The sequence below is a fragment of the Pleurodeles waltl genome, chromosome 5, assembly GCF_031143425.1.
Source record: "Pleurodeles waltl isolate 20211129_DDA chromosome 5, aPleWal1.hap1.20221129, whole genome shotgun sequence".
NCBI classification, from domain to species: domain Eukaryota; kingdom Metazoa; phylum Chordata; class Amphibia; order Caudata; family Salamandridae; genus Pleurodeles; species Pleurodeles waltl.
The window spans coordinates 592,221,098-592,239,320 of NC_090444.1; the positions used below are offsets into that span (position 1 = coordinate 592,221,098).

At 46.1% G+C, this 18,223-nt stretch overlaps 14 non-coding genes across 14 annotated transcripts; 7 read left to right on the plus strand and 7 right to left on the minus strand.

The window, feature by feature from the left end:
* Positions 1-246: 246 nt before the first annotated feature.
* Positions 247-319, minus strand: TRNAH-AUG (transfer RNA histidin (anticodon AUG)). Its single transcript has one exon. It is a non-coding gene; the product is annotated as a tRNA-His (tRNA).
* A 779-nt stretch (positions 320-1,098) lies between these two features.
* Positions 1,099-1,205, plus strand: LOC138297795 (U6 spliceosomal RNA). Its single transcript, XR_011204334.1, has one exon. It is a non-coding gene; the product is annotated as a U6 spliceosomal RNA (small nuclear RNA).
* Positions 1,206-2,987: 1,782 nt separating this feature from the next.
* TRNAH-AUG (transfer RNA histidin (anticodon AUG)) lies at positions 2,988-3,060 on the minus strand. The gene has a single exon. It is a non-coding gene; the product is annotated as a tRNA-His (tRNA).
* Positions 3,061-3,839: 779 nt separating this feature from the next.
* On the plus strand, positions 3,840-3,946 carry LOC138297879 (U6 spliceosomal RNA). The gene has a single exon (XR_011204416.1). It is a non-coding gene; the product is annotated as a U6 spliceosomal RNA (small nuclear RNA).
* A 1,782-nt stretch (positions 3,947-5,728) lies between these two features.
* TRNAH-AUG (transfer RNA histidin (anticodon AUG)) lies at positions 5,729-5,801 on the minus strand. The gene has a single exon. It is a non-coding gene; the product is annotated as a tRNA-His (tRNA).
* A 779-nt stretch (positions 5,802-6,580) lies between these two features.
* On the plus strand, positions 6,581-6,687 carry LOC138297880 (U6 spliceosomal RNA). Its single transcript, XR_011204417.1, has one exon. It is a non-coding gene; the product is annotated as a U6 spliceosomal RNA (small nuclear RNA).
* A 1,782-nt stretch (positions 6,688-8,469) lies between these two features.
* On the minus strand, positions 8,470-8,542 carry TRNAH-AUG (transfer RNA histidin (anticodon AUG)). The gene has a single exon. It is a non-coding gene; the product is annotated as a tRNA-His (tRNA).
* A 779-nt stretch (positions 8,543-9,321) lies between these two features.
* On the plus strand, positions 9,322-9,428 carry LOC138297881 (U6 spliceosomal RNA). Its single transcript, XR_011204418.1, has one exon. It is a non-coding gene; the product is annotated as a U6 spliceosomal RNA (small nuclear RNA).
* A 1,782-nt stretch (positions 9,429-11,210) lies between these two features.
* Positions 11,211-11,283, minus strand: TRNAH-AUG (transfer RNA histidin (anticodon AUG)). Its single transcript has one exon. It is a non-coding gene; the product is annotated as a tRNA-His (tRNA).
* A 779-nt stretch (positions 11,284-12,062) lies between these two features.
* LOC138297796 (U6 spliceosomal RNA) lies at positions 12,063-12,169 on the plus strand. The gene has a single exon (XR_011204335.1). It is a non-coding gene; the product is annotated as a U6 spliceosomal RNA (small nuclear RNA).
* A 1,782-nt stretch (positions 12,170-13,951) lies between these two features.
* Positions 13,952-14,024, minus strand: TRNAH-AUG (transfer RNA histidin (anticodon AUG)). The gene has a single exon. It is a non-coding gene; the product is annotated as a tRNA-His (tRNA).
* Positions 14,025-14,803: 779 nt separating this feature from the next.
* LOC138297882 (U6 spliceosomal RNA) lies at positions 14,804-14,910 on the plus strand. The gene has a single exon (XR_011204419.1). It is a non-coding gene; the product is annotated as a U6 spliceosomal RNA (small nuclear RNA).
* Positions 14,911-16,692: 1,782 nt separating this feature from the next.
* Positions 16,693-16,765, minus strand: TRNAH-AUG (transfer RNA histidin (anticodon AUG)). Its single transcript has one exon. It is a non-coding gene; the product is annotated as a tRNA-His (tRNA).
* A 779-nt stretch (positions 16,766-17,544) lies between these two features.
* LOC138297883 (U6 spliceosomal RNA) lies at positions 17,545-17,651 on the plus strand. Its single transcript, XR_011204420.1, has one exon. It is a non-coding gene; the product is annotated as a U6 spliceosomal RNA (small nuclear RNA).
* Positions 17,652-18,223: the final 572 nt, after the last annotated feature.

Below are 18,223 nucleotides of genomic sequence, written 5' to 3' on the forward strand. Positions count from 1 at the left end.
AAAACAAATGTTGTGAAGTTTTCCTCCCTTGTTCAAAAAGCTTAGGCTTGGGAAACATTCAAAGGTCAGGCTCATAGAATCCAGGACAATCATTAAACTTTCTACTAGCCACAGTTGCTATCACAGCCTCCTTACCACAGAACGATTGTTGGATACATCCCGCACCGGAATGTTAATCCTACAAGAAGACTGAGATAATTAAGAACTCAAGTGCAATTACATGAAAAAAGGGACCGGCAACCCTTCCGAGCCAGATAGGAGTCGAACCTACAATCTTCTGATCCATAGTCAGAAGCGTTATCCATTGCGCCACTGGCCCCATATAAAAGCACTTTCCCCCTTCTCCTTCAGAGAGTGCTAGAGAATGCGCGCCCTCGCGTGTGTGTGTGTCTGTGTTTTAAAACGTCATTCTATCACAATATGTAACCACATTTACAACGCACACTGAAGCTGCAAGTGAACTTACCTGCCCCCCTGAAATTACGTTCTGTCAGGTTTTCGTAACTTACACCAAGGACCCTAGGAGAGAAAAGGACACAAGTGCCAGACCAAGCAGACCCAGCAGCAAAGAAACATTTTGAATAAGCATTAGTTTCTTACAGAGTCTGGTTCAACATCATCGTTTCCAGAGCTGTAAGGGGCTGAGCCTGAGGATTCCTTAGTAAGCAGGCCAGTACAACACTAAAGCGTTTATTATTCAAATACAGGTGAAAATTAAGACACCTTTTCATATGCTCTCTCTGCCCTGGAACCCACCACAACACCATCCCACTCCCACAAGCCATCACCTAGCCTACTGTGCAGCTGACTCACCTTTTCCATCAACGTTCCCCAGGAAGTGTGATGTCACAATGCTCTTTGCCTGTAGTCTGGACCATGAGCCTTTGCAACCTGGCGTAATGAAGATGCTTACAATGTGTGAAGATTTGGACCACAAATATAGGGAATAGAAGTGGATTGTTAGGCCTCATGCCTTATTGCCATGTGTCTCAGAATTGAATGCTTACTGGACCATCCAATCAGCGCTTTCAGGCCACCCTACGTCTGAAGACTGCAGATTCAGGGAGTGTATATACATTGAAGGCTCACCCATGAAGTGTGCTTGCTTCGGCGGCACATATACTAAAATTGGAACGATACAGAGAAGATTAGCATGGCCCCTGCGCAAGGATGACACGCAAATTCGTGAAGCGTTCCATATTTTTAACAGCTTTCGAGAGAGAAAGGTCCTTTGTTTGCAAGTCTTCTAGTAATAATAAAGCAACTTCCAGTGCCTTCCTTCCCATTTGTATTTTTGAATTGGCCGCCCCTCAACATTCTTAAGGTGTTAACCGCTCCTGCAGGCCAATGCCAGTGCCCAGCTGCATTTAGCAAGGAAGACTTCAGCACTTCAGTGACCTTTCTTTCTATTTTCCAGCCTCCCTGTCATTATCCTTTACCCCGTCCCCCAACTCTATACTGTTGCCAGTGACGCATTGCTTTGTGGGAAGCTGGGCAGAGCAGAGAAAAGGGCAGGGCCTATGCAAATGAGGGCCTCTGGGCCATATGGGGACCCCCTTTTCAGCAGGACTGCTAAAGTAAGCCTTGCCACCAGATTGCTTGGTGAAGCTGGAAATACCAGGCCAGGTGAGGCACTGGGTTCTATCGGTCCATTGAGGACCCATTGGGCCGGCCTCCCTCAGTTTCTGAGGTCCAAGAAATGTTCACCCTGCACCCTTTTAGAGAGGTTTTGGCCGATCGTGGCCGATCGGGGATGAGAGGGGCAGAAGGCAGAAAGAGCACAATGCTCTTGAAGCTGCTCTAATCCACCTCTCTCCCCGCCTTGGGTTCCATCTGGGTGTGTCAGGTGTTGGCCCATGGATAACAAGGAACTGGCTCAGTGCATTATGATTCTCACAAAATTAAAAGGGCCATCTATCAAGTGCTAACTCAAACACACTACACACTCTGGCACACATATGTGTTAACAACCTTTATACCTTGTTTGAAGGATCAAGGACCCCTGTTGAAATCCCAGACCCGCGCACCCCTTGAGGGTGAACGCTTGGCTGTTTCAAAATTCAGTTTTACTGGGGGGTTATGATGGACTTTTCAAGACCCACGTCTGGGCAACATTTGAAATCATTCCCCCCATTTCTCTCAGAAATGCCTATGGTTCGGGGAGTAGTTGCTCCACAATCTTTCTCTTCCACCAATCAGTAGTATTTCCTTGAGAGCTGTTTACTATATTGAATCTTTGGAGGTAAATGTTCCTTTCATCTGCAAGCAGGCTCTTTTTAAGAATGTTTGCCATCATAGGCAGTGTAACTTTTCGCCCCCTACCTAGGCATTCTAATTCTCTTCCACCAAATCAAAGACATTGCCTCATTGTGCATATAATTGTGTGCCCGCCGTCCCCTGCTTTGTTATTGAGGCTGCCATCAATCGAATGACATCTGCCTGTGCCCAAGAGTAGTATTACTGATGAGCATTAAACTGCAGCCTACTGATTAAAAAATCACAATAGATGAAAAAGTGCAAGGTCTACATAGGGTTCAAACCTGCAGTCTTCAGATCCAAAAGAAGGCATGTTATCTCTTTCACCAGGAGCCTTTTCACATGGGGCTTCTTTCTATAATTTTCAAGAGAGTTCTAAAAGGTGGGTGTCTTGAACAGTTGTTCCTAAAAATCCTGCACAACCAATTTTTTAGACCCCTGCGACCCGCATCTTGACCCTTGAAGTAAAACTATTTTCACTCCAGAAAACAAATGTTGTGAAGTTTTCCTCCCTTGTTCAAAAAGCTTAGGCTTGGGAAACATTCAAAGGTCAGGCTCATAGAATCCAGGACAATCATTAAACTTTCTACTAGCCACAGTTGCTATCACAGCCTCCTTACCACAGAACGATTGTTGGATACATCCCGCACCGGAATGTTAATCCTACAAGAAGACTGAGATAATTAAGAACTCAAGTGCAATTACATGAAAAAAGGGACCGGCAACCCTTCCGAGCCAGGTAGGAGTCGAACCTACAATCTTCTGATCCATAGTCAGAAGCGTTATCCATTGCGCCACTGGCCCCATATAAGAGCACTTTCCCCCTTCTCCTTCAGAGAGTGCTAGAGAATGCGCGCCCTCGCGTGTGTGTGTGTCTGTGTTTTAAAACGTCATTCTATCACAATATGTAACCACATTTACAACGCACACTGAAGCTGCAAGTGAACTTACCTGCCCCCCTGAAATTACGTTCTGTCAGGTTTTCGTAACTTACACCAAGGACCCTAGGAGAGAAAAGGACACAAGTGCCAGACCAAGCATACCCAGCAGCAAAGAAACATTTTGAATAAGCATTAGTTTCTTACAGAGTCTGGTTCAACATCATCGTTTCCAGAGCTGTAAGGGGCTGAGCCTGAGGATTCCTTAGTAAGCAGGCCAGTACAACACTAAAGCGTTTATTATTCAAATACAGGTGAAAATTAAGACACCTTTTCATATGCTCTCTCTGCCCTGGAACCCACCACAACACCATCCCACTCCCACAAGCCATCACCTAGCCTACTGTGCAGCTGACTCACCTTTTCCATCAACGTTCCCCAGGAAGTGTGATGTCACAATGCTCTTTGCCTGTAGTCTGGACCATGAGCCTTTGCAACCTGGCGTAATGAAGATGCTTACAATGTGTGAAGATTTGGACCACAAATATAGGGAATAGAAGTGGATTGTTAGGCCTCATGCCTTATTGCCATGTGTCTCAGAATTGAATGCTTACTGGACCATCCAATCAGCGCTTTCAGGCCACCCTACGTCTGAAGACTGCAGATTCAGGGAGTGTATATACATTGAAGGCTCACCCATGAAGTGTGCTTGCTTCGGCGGCACATATACTAAAATTGGAACGATACAGAGAAGATTAGCATGGCCCCTGCGCAAGGATGACATGCAAATTCGTGAAGCGTTCCATATTTTTAAAAGCTTTCGAGAGAGAAAGGTCCTTTGTTTGCAAGTCTTCTAGTAATAATAAAGCAACTTCCAGTGCCTTCCTTCCCATTTGTATTTTTGAATTGGCCGCCCCTCAACATTCTTAAGGTGTTAACCGCTCCTGCAGGCCAATGCCAGTGCCCAGCTGCATTTAGCAAGGAAGACTTCAGCACTTCAGTGACCTTTCTTTCTATTTTCCAGCCTCCCTGTCATTATCCTTTACCCCGTCCCCCAACTCTATACTGTTGCCAGTGACGCATTGCTTTGTGGGAAGCTGGGCAGAGCAGAGAGAAGGGCAGGGCCTATGCAAATGAGGGCCTCTGGGCCATATGGGGACCCCCTTTTCAGCAGGACTGCTAAAGTAAGCCTTGCCACCAGATTGCTTGGTGAAGCTGGAAATACCAGGCCAGGTGAGGCACTGGGTTCTATCGGTCCATTGAGGACCCATTGGGCCGGCCTCCCTCAGTTTCTGAGGTCCAAGAAATGTTCACCCTGCACCCTTTTAGAGAGGTTTTGGCCGATCGTGGCCGATCGGGGATTAGAGGGGCAGAAGGCAGAAACAGCACAATGCTCTTGAAGCTGCCCTAATCCACCTCTCTCCCCGCCTTGGGTTCCATCTGGGTGTGTCAGGTGTTGGCCCATGGATAACAAGGAACTGGCTCAGTGCATTATGATTCTCACAAAATTAAAAGGGCCATCTATCAAGTGCTAACTCAAACACACTACACACTCTGGCACACATCTGTGTTAACAACCTTTATACCTTGTTTGAAGGATCAAGGACCCCTGTTGAAATCCCAGACCCGCGCACCCCTTGAGGGTGAACGCTTGGCTGTTTCAAAATTCAGTTTTACTGGGGGGTTATGATGGACTTTTCAAGACCCACGTCTGGGCAACATTTGAAATCATTCCCCCCATTTCTCTCAGAAATGCCTATGGTTCGGGGAGTAGTTGCTCCACAATCTTTCTCTTCCACCAATCAGTAGTATTTCCTTGAGAGCTGTTTACTATATTGAATCTTTGGAGGTAAATGTTCCTTTCATCTGCAAGCAGGCTCTTTTTAAGAATGTTTGCCATCATAGGCAGTGTAACTTTTCGCCCCCTACCTAGGCATTCTAATTCTCTTCCACCAAATCAAAGACATTGCCTCATTGTGCATATAATTGTGTGCCCGCCGTCCCCTGCTTTGTTATTGAGGCTGCCATCAATCGAATGACATCTGCCTGTGCCCAAGAGTAGTATTACTGATGAGCATTAAACTGCAGCCTACTGATAAAAAAATCACAATAGATGAAAAAGTGCAAGGTCTACATAGGGTTCAAACCTGCAGTCTTCAGATCCAAAAGAAGGCATGTTATCTCTTTCACCAGGAGCCTTTTCACATGGGGCTTCTTTCTATAATTTTCAAGAGAGTTCTAAAAGGTGGGTGTCTTGAACAGTTGTTCCTAAAAATCCTGCACAACCAATTTTTTAGACCCCTGCGACCCGCATCTTGACCCTTGAAGTAAAACTATTTTCACTCCAGAAAACAAATGTTGTGAAGTTTTCCTCCCTTGTTCAAAAAGCTTAGGCTTGGGAAACATTCAAAGGTCAGGCTCATAGAATCCAGGACAATCATTAAACTTTCTACTAGCCACAGTTGCTATCACAGCCTCCTTACCACAGAACGATTGTTGGATACATCCCGCACCGGAATGTTAATCCTACAAGAAGACTGAGATAATTAAGAACTCAAGTGCAATTACATGAAAAAAGGGACCGGCAACCCTTCCGAGCCAGGTAGGAGTCGAACCTACAATCTTCTGATCCATAGTCAGAAGCGTTATCCATTGCGCCACTGGCCCCATATAAGAGCACTTTCCCCCTTCTCCTTCAGAGAGTGCTAGAGAATGCGCGCCCTCGCGTGTGTGTGTGTCTGTGTTTTAAAACGTCATTCTATCACAATATGTAACCACATTTACAACGCACACTGAAGCTGCAAGTGAACTTACCTGCCCCCCTGAAATTACGTTCTGTCAGGTTTTCGTAACTTACACCAAGGACCCTAGGAGAGAAAAGGACACAAGTGCCAGACCAAGCAGACCCAGCAGCAAAGAAACATTTTGAATAAGCATTAGTTTCTTACAGAGTCTGGTTCAACATCATCGTTTCCAGAGCTGTAAGGGGCTGAGCCTGAGGATTCCTTAGTAAGCAGGCCAGTACAACACTAAAGCGTTTATTATTCAAATACAGGTGAAAATTAAGACACCTTTTCATATGCTCTCTCTGCCCTGGAACCCACCACAACACCATCCCACTCCCACAAGCCATCACCTAGCCTACTGTGCAGCTGACTCACCTTTTCCATCAACGTTCCCCAGGAAGTGTGATGTCACAATGCTCTTTGCCTGTAGTCTGGACCATGAGCCTTTGCAACCTGGCGTAATGAAGATGCTTACAATGTGTGAAGATTTGGACCACAAATATAGGGAATAGAAGTGGATTGTTAGGCCTCATGCCTTATTGCCATGTGTCTCAGAATTGAATGCTTACTGGACCATCCAATCAGCGCTTTCAGGCCACCCTACGTCTGAAGACTGCAGATTCAGGGAGTGTATATACATTGAAGGCTCACCCATGAAGTGTGCTTGCTTCGGCGGCACATATACTAAAATTGGAACGATACAGAGAAGATTAGCATGGCCCCTGCGCAAGGATGACATGCAAATTCGTGAAGCGTTCCATATTTTTAAAAGCTTTCGAGAGAGAAAGGTCCTTTGTTTGCAAGTCTTCTAGTAATAATAAAGCAACTTCCAGTGCCTTCCTTCCCATTTGTATTTTTGAATTGGCCGCCCCTCAACATTCTTAAGGTGTTAACCGCTCCTGCAGGCCAATGCCAGTGCCCAGCTGCATTTAGCAAGGAAGACTTCAGCACTTCAGTGACCTTTCTTTCTATTTTCCAGCCTCCCTGTCATTATCCTTTACCCCGTCCCCCAACTCTATACTGTTGCCAGTGACGCATTGCTTTGTGGGAAGCTGGGCAGAGCAGAGAGAAGGGCAGGGCCTATGCAAATGAGGGCCTCTGGGCCATATGGGGACCCCCTTTTCAGCAGGACTGCTAAAGTCAGCCTTGCCACCAGATTGCTTGGTGAAGCTGGAAATACCAGGCCAGGTGATGCACCGGGTTCTATCGGTCCATTGAGGACCCATTGGGCCGGCCTCCCTCAGTTTCTGAGGTCCAAGAAATGTTCACCCTGCAACCTTTTAGAGAGGTTTTGGCCGATCATGGCCGATCGGGGATGAGAGGGGCAGAAGGCAGAAAGAGCACAATGCTCTTGAAGCTGCTCTAATCCACCTCTCTCCCCGCCTTGGGTTCCATCTGGGTGTGTCAGGTGTTGGCCCATGGATAACAAGGAACTGGCTCAGTGCATTATGATTCTCACAAAATTAAAAGGGCCATCTATCAAGTGCTAACTCAAACACACTACACACTCTGGCACACATATGTGTTAACAACCTTTATACCTTGTTTGAAGGATCAAGGACCCCTGTTGAAATCCCAGACCCGCGCACCCCTTGAGGGTGAACGCTTGGCTGTTTCAAAATTCAGTTTTACTGGGGGGTTATGATGGACTTTTCAAGACCCACGTCTGGGCAACATTTGAAATCATTCCCCCCATTTCTCTCAGAAATGCCTATGGTTCGGGGAGTAGTTGCTCCACAATCTTTCTCTTCCACCAATCAGTAGTATTTCCTTGAGAGCTGTTTACTATATTGAATCTTTGGAGGTAAATGTTCCTTTCATCTGCAAGCAGGCTCTTTTTAAGAATGTTTGCCATCATAGGCAGTGTAACTTTTCGCCCCCTACCTAGGCATTCTAATTCTCTTCCACCAAATCAAAGACATTGCCTCATTGTGCATATAATTGTGTGCCCGCCGTCCCCTGCTTTGTTATTGAGGCTGCCATCAATCGAATGACATCTGCCTGTGCCCAAGAGTAGTATTACTGATGAGCATTAAACTGCAGCCTACTGATTAAAAAATCACAATAGATGAAAAAGTGCAAGGTCTACATAGGGTTCAAACCTGCAGTCTTCAGATCCAAAAGAAGGCATGTTATCTCTTTCACCAGGAGCCTTTTCACATGGGGCTTCTTTCTATAATTTTCAAGAGAGTTCTAAAAGGTGGGTGTCTTGAACAGTTGTTCCTAAAAATCCTGCACAACCAATTTTTTAGACCCCTGCGACCCGCATCTTGACCCTTGAAGTAAAACTATTTTCACTCCAGAAAACAAATGTTGTGAAGTTTTCCTCCCTTGTTCAAAAAGCTTAGGCTTGGGAAACATTCAAAGGTCAGGCTCATAGAATCCAGGACAATCATTAAACTTTCTACTAGCCACAGTTGCTATCACAGCCTCCTTACCACAGAACGATTGTTGGATACATCCCGCACCGGAATGTTAATCCTACAAGAAGACTGAGATAATTAAGAACTCAAGTGCAATTACATGAAAAAAGGGACCGGCAACCCTTCCGAGCCAGGAAGGAGTCGAACCTACAATCTTCTGATCCATAGTCAGAAGCGTTATCCATTGCGCCACTGGCCCCATATAAGAGCACTTTCCCCCTTCTCCTTCAGAGAGTGCTAGAGAATGCGCGCCCTCGCGTGTGTGTGTGTCTGTGTTTTAAAACGTCATTCTATCACAATATGTAACCACATTTACAACGCACACTGAAGCTGCAAGTGAACTTACCTGCCCCCCTGAAATTACGTTCTGTCAGGTTTTCGTAACTTACACCAAGGACCCTAGGAGAGAAAAGGACACAAGTGCCAGACCAAGCAGACCCAGCAGCAAAGAAACATTTTGAATAAGCATTAGTTTCTTACAGAGTCTGGTTCAACATCATCGTTTCCAGAGCTGTAAGGGGCTGAGCCTGAGGATTCCTTAGTAAGCAGGCCAGTACAACACTAAAGCGTTTATTATTCAAATACAGGTGAAAATTAAGACACCTTTTCATATGCTCTCTCTGCCCTGGAACCCACCACAACACCATCCCACTCCCACAAGCCATCACCTAGCCTACTGTGCAGCTGACTCACCTTTTCCATCAACGTTCCCCAGGAAGTGTGATGTCACAATGCTCTTTGCCTGTAGTCTGGACCATGAGCCTTTGCAACCTGGCGTAATGAAGATGCTTACAATGTGTGAAGATTTGGACCACAAATATAGGGAATAGAAGTGGATTGTTAGGCCTCATGCCTTATTGCCATGTGTCTCAGAATTGAATGCTTACTGGACCATCCAATCAGCGCTTTCAGGCCACCCTACGTCTGAAGACTGCAGATTCAGGGAGTGTATATACATTGAAGGCTCACCCATGAAGTGTGCTTGCTTCGGCGGCACATATACTAAAATTGGAACGATACAGAGAAGATTAGCATGGCCCCTGCGCAAGGATGACATGCAAATTCGTGAAGCGTTCCATATTTTTAAAAGCTTTCGAGAGAGAAAGGTCCTTTGTTTGCAAGTCTTCTAGTAATAATAAAGCAACTTCCAGTGCCTTCCTTCCCATTTGTATTTTTGAATTGGCCGCCCCTCAACATTCTTAAGGTGTTAACCGCTCCTGCAGGCCAATGCCAGTGCCCAGCTGCATTTAGCAAGGAAGACTTCAGCACTTCAGTGACCTTTCTTTCTATTTTCCAGCCTCCCTGTCATTATCCTTTACCCCGTCCCCCAACTCTATACTGTTGCCAGTGACGCATTGCTTTGTGGGAAGCTGGGCAGAGCAGAGAGAAGGGCAGGGCCTATGCAAATGAGGGCCTCTGGGCCATATGGGGACCCCCTTTTCAGCAGGACTGCTAAAGTAAGCCTTGCCACCAGATTGCTTGGTGAAGCTGGAAATACCAGGCCAGGTGAGGCACTGGGTTCTATCGGTCCATTGAGGACCCATTGGGCCGGCCTCCCTCAGTTTCTGAGGTCCAAGAAATGTTCACCCTGCACCCTTTTAGAGAGGTTTTGGCCGATCGTGGCCGATCGGGGATTAGAGGGGCAGAAGGCAGAAACAGCACAATGCTCTTGAAGCTGCCCTAATCCACCTCTCTCCCCGCCTTGGGTTCCATCTGGGTGTGTCAGGTGTTGGCCCATGGATAACAAGGAACTGGCTCAGTGCATTATGATTCTCACAAAATTAAAAGGGCCATCTATCAAGTGCTAACTCAAACACACTACACACTCTGGCACACATCTGTGTTAACAACCTTTATACCTTGTTTGAAGGATCAAGGACCCCTGTTGAAATCCCAGACCCGCGCACCCCTTGAGGGTGAACGCTTGGCTGTTTCAAAATTCAGTTTTACTGGGGGGTTATGATGGACTTTTCAAGACCCACGTCTGGGCAACATTTGAAATCATTCCCCCCATTTCTCTCAGAAATGCCTATGGTTCGGGGAGTAGTTGCTCCACAATCTTTCTCTTCCACCAATCAGTAGTATTTCCTTGAGAGCTGTTTACTATATTGAATCTTTGGAGGTAAATGTTCCTTTCATCTGCAAGCAGGCTCTTTTTAAAAATGTTTGCCATCATAGGCAGTGTAACTTTTCGCCCCCTACCTAGGCATTCTAATTCTCTTCCACCAAATCAAAGACATTGCCTCATTGTGCATATAATTGTGTGCCCGCCGTCCCCTGCTTTGTTATTGAGGCTGCCATCAATCGAATGACATCTGCCTGTGCCCAAGAGTAGTATTACTGATGAGCATTAAACTGCAGCCTACTGATAAAAAAATCACAATAGATGAAAAAGTGCAAGGTCTACATAGGGTTCAAACCTGCAGTCTTCAGATCCAAAAGAAGGCATGTTATCTCTTTCACCAGGAGCCTTTTCACATGGGGCTTCTTTCTATAATTTTCAAGAGAGTTCTAAAAGGTGGGTGTCTTGAACAGTTGTTCCTAAAAATCCTGCACAACCAATTTTTTAGACCCCTGCGACCCGCATCTTGACCCTTGAAGTAAAACTATTTTCACTCCAGAAAACAAATGTTGTGAAGTTTTCCTCCCTTGTTCAAAAAGCTTAGGCTTGGGAAACATTCAAAGGTCAGGCTCATAGAATCCAGGACAATCATTAAACTTTCTACTAGCCACAGTTGCTATCACAGCCTCCTTACCACAGAACGATTGTTGGATACATCCCGCACCGGAATGTTAATCCTACAAGAAGACTGAGATAATTAAGAACTCAAGTGCAATTACATGAAAAAAGGGACCGGCAACCCTTCCGAGCCAGGTAGGAGTCGAACCTACAATCTTCTGATCCATAGTCAGAAGCGTTATCCATTGCGCCACTGGCCCCATACAAGAGCACTTTCCCCCTTCTCCTTCAGAGAGTGCTAGAGAATGCGCGCCCTCGCGTGTGTGTGTGTCTGTGTTTTAAAACGTCATTCTATCACAATATGTAACCACATTTACAACGCACACTGAAGCTGCAAGTGAACTTACCTGCCCCCCTGAAATTACGTTCTGTCAGGTTTTCGTAACTTACACCAAGGACCCTAGGAGAGAAAAGGACACAAGTGCCAGACCAAGCAGACCCAGCAGCAAAGAAACATTTTGAATAAGCATTAGTTTCTTACAGAGTCTGGTTCAACATCATCGTTTCCAGAGCTGTAAGGGGCTGAGCCTGAGGATTCCTTAGTAAGCAGGCCAGTACAACACTAAAGCGTTTATTATTCAAATACAGGTGAAAATTAAGACACCTTTTCATATGCTCTCTCTGCCCTGGAACCCACCACAACACCATCCCACTCCCACAAGCCATCACCTAGCCTACTGTGCAGCTGACTCACCTTTTCCATCAACGTTCCCCAGGAAGTGTGATGTCACAATGCTCTTTGCCTGTAGTCTGGACCATGAGCCTTTGCAACCTGGCGTAATGAAGATGCTTACAATGTGTGAAGATTTGGACCACAAATATAGGGAATAGAAGTGGATTGTTAGGCCTCATGCCTTATTGCCATGTGTCTCAGAATTGAATGCTTACTGGACCATCCAATCAGCGCTTTCAGGCCACCCTACGTCTGAAGACTGCAGATTCAGGGAGTGTATATACATTGAAGGCTCACCCATGAAGTGTGCTTGCTTCGGCGGCACATATACTAAAATTGGAACGATACAGAGAAGATTAGCATGGCCCCTGCGCAAGGATGACACGCAAATTCGTGAAGCGTTCCATATTTTTAAAAGCTTTCGAGAGAGAAAGGTCCTTTGTTTGCAAGTCTTCTAGTAATAATAAAGCAACTTCCAGTGCCTTCCTTCCCATTTGTATTTTTGAATTGGCCGCCCCTCAACATTCTTAAGGTGTTAACCGCTCCTGCAGGCCAATGCCAGTGCCCAGCTGCATTTAGCAAGGAAGACTTCAGCACTTCAGTGACCTTTCTTTCTATTTTCCAGCCTCCCTGTCATTATCCTTTACCCCGTCCCCCAACTCTATACTTTTGCCAGTGACGCATTGCTTTGTGGGAAGCTGGGCAGAGCAGAGAGAAGGGCAGGGCCTATGCAAATGAGGGCCTCTGGGCCATATGGGGACCCCCTTTTCAGCAGGACTGCTAAAGTCAGCCTTGCCACCAGATTGCTTGGTGAAGCTGGAAATACCAGGCCAGGTGATGCACCGGGTTCTATCGGTCCATTGAGGACCCATTGGGCCGGCCTCCCTCAGTTTCTGAGGTCCAAGAAATGTTCACCCTGCAACCTTTTAGAGAGGTTTTGGCCGATCATGGCCGATCGGGGATGAGAGGGGCAGAAGGCAGAAAGAGCACAATGCTCTTGAAGCTGCTCTAATCCACCTCTCTCCCCGCCTTGGGTTCCATCTGGGTGTGTCAGGTGTTGGCCCATGGATAACAAGGAACTGGCTCAGTGCATTATGATTCTCACAAAATTAAAAGGGCCATCTATCAAGTGCTAACTCAAACACACTACACACTCTGGCACACATATGTGTTAACAACCTTTATACCTTGTTTGAAGGATCAAGGACCCCTGTTGAAATCCCAGACCCGCGCACCCCTTGAGGGTGAACGCTTGGCTGTTTCAAAATTCAGTTTTACTGGGGGGTTATGATGGACTTTTCAAGACCCACGTCTGGGCAACATTTGAAATCATTCCCCCCATTTCTCTCAGAAATGCCTATGGTTCGGGGAGTAGTTGCTCCACAATCTTTCTCTTCCACCAATCAGTAGTATTTCCTTGAGAGCTGTTTACTATATTGAATCTTTGGAGGTAAATGTTCCTTTCATCTGCAAGCAGGCTCTTTTTAAGAATGTTTGCCATCATAGGCAGTGTAACTTTTCGCCCCCTACCTAGGCATTCTAATTCTCTTCCACCAAATCAAAGACATTGCCTCATTGTGCATATAATTGTGTGCCCGCCGTCCCCTGCTTTGTTATTGAGGCTGCCATCAATCGAATGACATCTGCCTGTGCCCAAGAGTAGTATTACTGATGAGCATTAAACTGCAGCCTACTGATTAAAAAATCACAATAGATGAAAAAGTGCAAGGTCTACATAGGGTTCAAACCTGCAGTCTTCAGATCCAAAAGAAGGCATGTTATCTCTTTCACCAGGAGCCTTTTCACATGGGGCTTCTTTCTATAATTTTCAAGAGAGTTCTAAAAGGTGGGTGTCTTGAACAGTTGTTCCTAAAAATCCTGCACAACCAATTTTTTAGACCCCTGCGACCCGCATCTTGACCCTTGAAGTAAAACTATTTTCACTCCAGAAAACAAATGTTGTGAAGTTTTCCTCCCTTGTTCAAAAAGCTTAGGCTTGGGAAACATTCAAAGGTCAGGCTCATAGAATCCAGGACAATCATTAAACTTTCTACTAGCCACAGTTGCTATCACAGCCTCCTTACCACAGAACGATTGTTGGATACATCCCGCACCGGAATGTTAATCCTACAAGAAGACTGAGATAATTAAGAACTCAAGTGCAATTACATGAAAAAAGGGACCGGCAACCCTTCCGAGCCAGGTAGGAGTCGAACCTACAATCTTCTGATCCATAGTCAGAAGCGTTATCCATTGCGCCACTGGCCCCATATAAGAGCACTTTCCCCCTTCTCCTTCAGAGAGTGCTAGAGAATGCGCGCCCTCGCGTGTGTGTGTGTCTGTGTTTTAAAACGTCATTCTATCACAATATGTAACCACATTTACAACGCACACTGAAGCTGCAAGTGAACTTACCTGCCCCCCTGAAATTACGTTCTGTCAGGTTTTCGTAACTTACACCAAGGACCCTAGGAGAGAAAAGGACACAAGTGCCAGACCAAGCATACCCAGCAGCAAAGAAACATTTTGAATAAGCATTAGTTTCTTACAGAGTCTGGTTCAACATCATCGTTTCCAGAGCTGTAAGGGGCTGAGCCTGAGGATTCCTTAGTAAGCAGGCCAGTACAACACTAAAGCGTTTATTATTCAAATACAGGTGAAAATTAAGACACCTTTTCATATGCTCTCTCTGCCCTGGAACCCACCACAACACCATCCCACTCCCACAAGCCATCACCTAGCCTACTGTGCAGCTGACTCACCTTTTCCATCAACGTTCCCCAGGAAGTGTGATGTCACAATGCTCTTTGCCTGTAGTCTGGACCATGAGCCTTTGCAACCTGGCGTAATGAAGATGCTTACAATGTGTGAAGATTTGGACCACAAATATAGGGAATAGAAGTGGATTGTTAGGCCTCATGCCTTATTGCCATGTGTCTCAGAATTGAATGCTTACTGGACCATCCAATCAGCGCTTTCAGGCCACCCTACGTCTGAAGACTGCAGATTCAGGGAGTGTATATACATTGAAGGCTCACCCATGAAGTGTGCTTGCTTCGGCGGCACATATACTAAAATTGGAACGATACAGAGAAGATTAGCATGGCCCCTGCGCAAGGATGACATGCAAATTCGTGAAGCGTTCCATATTTTTAAAAGCTTTCGAGAGAGAAAGGTCCTTTGTTTGCAAGTCTTCTAGTAATAATAAAGCAACTTCCAGTGCCTTCCTTCCCATTTGTATTTTTGAATTGGCCGCCCCTCAACATTCTTAAGGTGTTAACCGCTCCTGCAGGCCAATGCCAGTGCCCAGCTGCATTTAGCAAGGAAGACTTCAGCACTTCAGTGACCTTTCTTTCTATTTTCCAGCCTCCCTGTCATTATCCTTTACCCCGTCCCCCAACTCTATACTGTTGCCAGTGACGCATTGCTTTGTGGGAAGCTGGGCAGAGCAGAGAGAAGGGCAGGGCCTATGCAAATGAGGGCCTCTGGGCCATATGGGGACCCCCTTTTCAGCAGGACTGCTAAAGTAAGCCTTGCCACCAGATTGCTTGGTGAAGCTGGAAATACCAGGCCAGGTGAGGCACTGGGTTCTATCGGTCCATTGAGGACCCATTGGGCCGGCCTCCCTCAGTTTCTGAGGTCCAAGAAATGTTCACCCTGCACCCTTTTAGAGAGGTTTTGGCCGATCGTGGCCGATCGGGGATTAGAGGGGCAGAAGGCAGAAACAGCACAATGCTCTTGAAGCTGCCCTAATCCACCTCTCTCCCCGCCTTGGGTTCCATCTGGGTGTGTCAGGTGTTGGCCCATGGATAACAAGGAACTGGCTCAGTGCATTATGATTCTCACAAAATTAAAAGGGCCATCTATCAAGTGCTAACTCAAACACACTACACACTCTGGCACACATCTGTGTTAACAACCTTTATACCTTGTTTGAAGGATCAAGGACCCCTGTTGAAATCCCAGACCCGCGCACCCCTTGAGGGTGAACGCTTGGCTGTTTCAAAATTCAGTTTTACTGGGGGGTTATGATGGACTTTTCAAGACCCACGTCTGGGCAACATTTGAAATCATTCCCCCCATTTCTCTCAGAAATGCCTATGGTTCGGGGAGTAGTTGCTCCACAATCTTTCTCTTCCACCAATCAGTAGTATTTCCTTGAGAGCTGTTTACTATATTGAATCTTTGGAGGTAAATGTTCCTTTCATCTGCAAGCAGGCTCTTTTTAAGAATGTTTGCCATCATAGGCAGTGTAACTTTTCGCCCCCTACCTAGGCATTCTAATTCTCTTCCACCAAATCAAAGACATTGCCTCATTGTGCATATAATTGTGTGCCCGCCGTCCCCTGCTTTGTTATTGAGGCTGCCATCAATCGAATGACATCTGCCTGTGCCCAAGAGTAGTATTACTGATGAGCATTAAACTGCAGCCTACTGATAAAAAAATCACAATAGATGAAAAAGTGCAAGGTCTACATAGGGTTCAAACCTGCAGTCTTCAGATCCAAAAGAAGGCATGTTATCTCTTTCACCAGGAGCCTTTTCACATGGGGCTTCTTTCTATAATTTTCAAGAGAGTTCTAAAAGGTGGGTGTCTTGAACAGTTGTTCCTAAAAATCCTGCACAACCAATTTTTTAGACCCCTGCGACCCGCATCTTGACCCTTGAAGTAAAACTATTTTCACTCCAGAAAACAAATGTTGTGAAGTTTTCCTCCCTTGTTCAAAAAGCTTAGGCTTGGGAAACATTCAAAGGTCAGGCTCATAGAATCCAGGACAATCATTAAACTTTCTACTAGCCACAGTTGCTATCACAGCCTCCTTACCACAGAACGATTGTTGGATACATCCCGCACCGGAATGTTAATCCTACAAGAAGACTGAGATAATTAAGAACTCAAGTGCAATTACATGAAAAAAGGGACCGGCAACCCTTCCGAGCCAGGTAGGAGTCGAACCTACAATCTTCTGATCCATAGTCAGAAGCGTTATCCATTGCGCCACTGGCCCCATATAAGAGCACTTTCCCCCTTCTCCTTCAGAGAGTGCTAGAGAATGCGCGCCCTCGCGTGTGTGTGTGTCTGTGTTTTAAAACGTCATTCTATCACAATATGTAACCACATTTACAACGCACACTGAAGCTGCAAGTGAACTTACCTGCCCCCCTGAAATTACGTTCTGTCAGGTTTTCGTAACTTACACCAAGGACCCTAGGAGAGAAAAGGACACAAGTGCCAGACCAAGCAGACCCAGCAGCAAAGAAACATTTTGAATAAGCATTAGTTTCTTACAGAGTCTGGTTCAACATCATCGTTTCCAGAGCTGTAAGGGGCTGAGCCTGAGGATTCCTTAGTAAGCAGGCCAGTACAACACTAAAGCGTTTATTATTCAAATACAGGTGAAAATTAAGACACCTTTTCATATGCTCTCTCTGCCCTGGAACCCACCACAACACCATCCCACTCCCACAAGCCATCACCTAGCCTACTGTGCAGCTGACTCACCTTTTCCATCAACGTTCCCCAGGAAGTGTGATGTCACAATGCTCTTTGCCTGTAGTCTGGACCATGAGCCTTTGCAACCTGGCGTAATGAAGATGCTTACAATGTGTGAAGATTTGGACCACAAATATAGGGAATAGAAGTGGATTGTTAGGCCTCATGCCTTATTGCCATGTGTCTCAGAATTGAATGCTTACTGGACCATCCAATCAGCGCTTTCAGGCCACCCTACGTCTGAAGACTGCAGATTCAGGGAGTGTATATACATTGAAGGCTCACCCATGAAGTGTGCTTGCTTCGGCGGCACATATACTAAAATTGGAACGATACAGAGAAGATTAGCATGGCCCCTGCGCAAGGATGACATGCAAATTCGTGAAGCGTTCCATATTTTTAAAAGCTTTCGAGAGAGAAAGGTCCTTTGTTTGCAAGTCTTCTAGTAATAATAAAGCAACTTCCAGTGCCTTCCTTCCCATTTGTATTTTTGAATTGGCCGCCCCTCAACATTCTTAAGGTGTTAACCGCTCCTGCAGGCCAATGCCAGTGCCCAGCTGCATTTAGCAAGGAAGACTTCAGCACTTCAGTGACCTTTCTTTCTATTTTCCAGCCTCCCTGTCATTATCCTTTACCCCGTCCCCCAACTCTATACTGTTGCCAGTGACGCATTGCTTTGTGGGAAGCTGGGCAGAGCAGAGAGAAGGGCAGGGCCTATGCAAATGAGGGCCTCTGGGCCATATGGGGACCCCCTTTTCAGCAGGACTGCTAAAGTCAGCCTTGCCACCAGATTGCTTGGTGAAGCTGGAAATACCAGGCCAGGTGATGCACCGGGTTCTATCGGTCCATTGAGGACCCATTGGGCCGGCCTCCCTCAGTTTCTGAGGTCCAAGAAATGTTCACCCTGCAACCTTTTAGAGAGGTTTTGGCCGATCATGGCCGATCGGGGATGAGAGGGGCAGAAGGCAGAAAG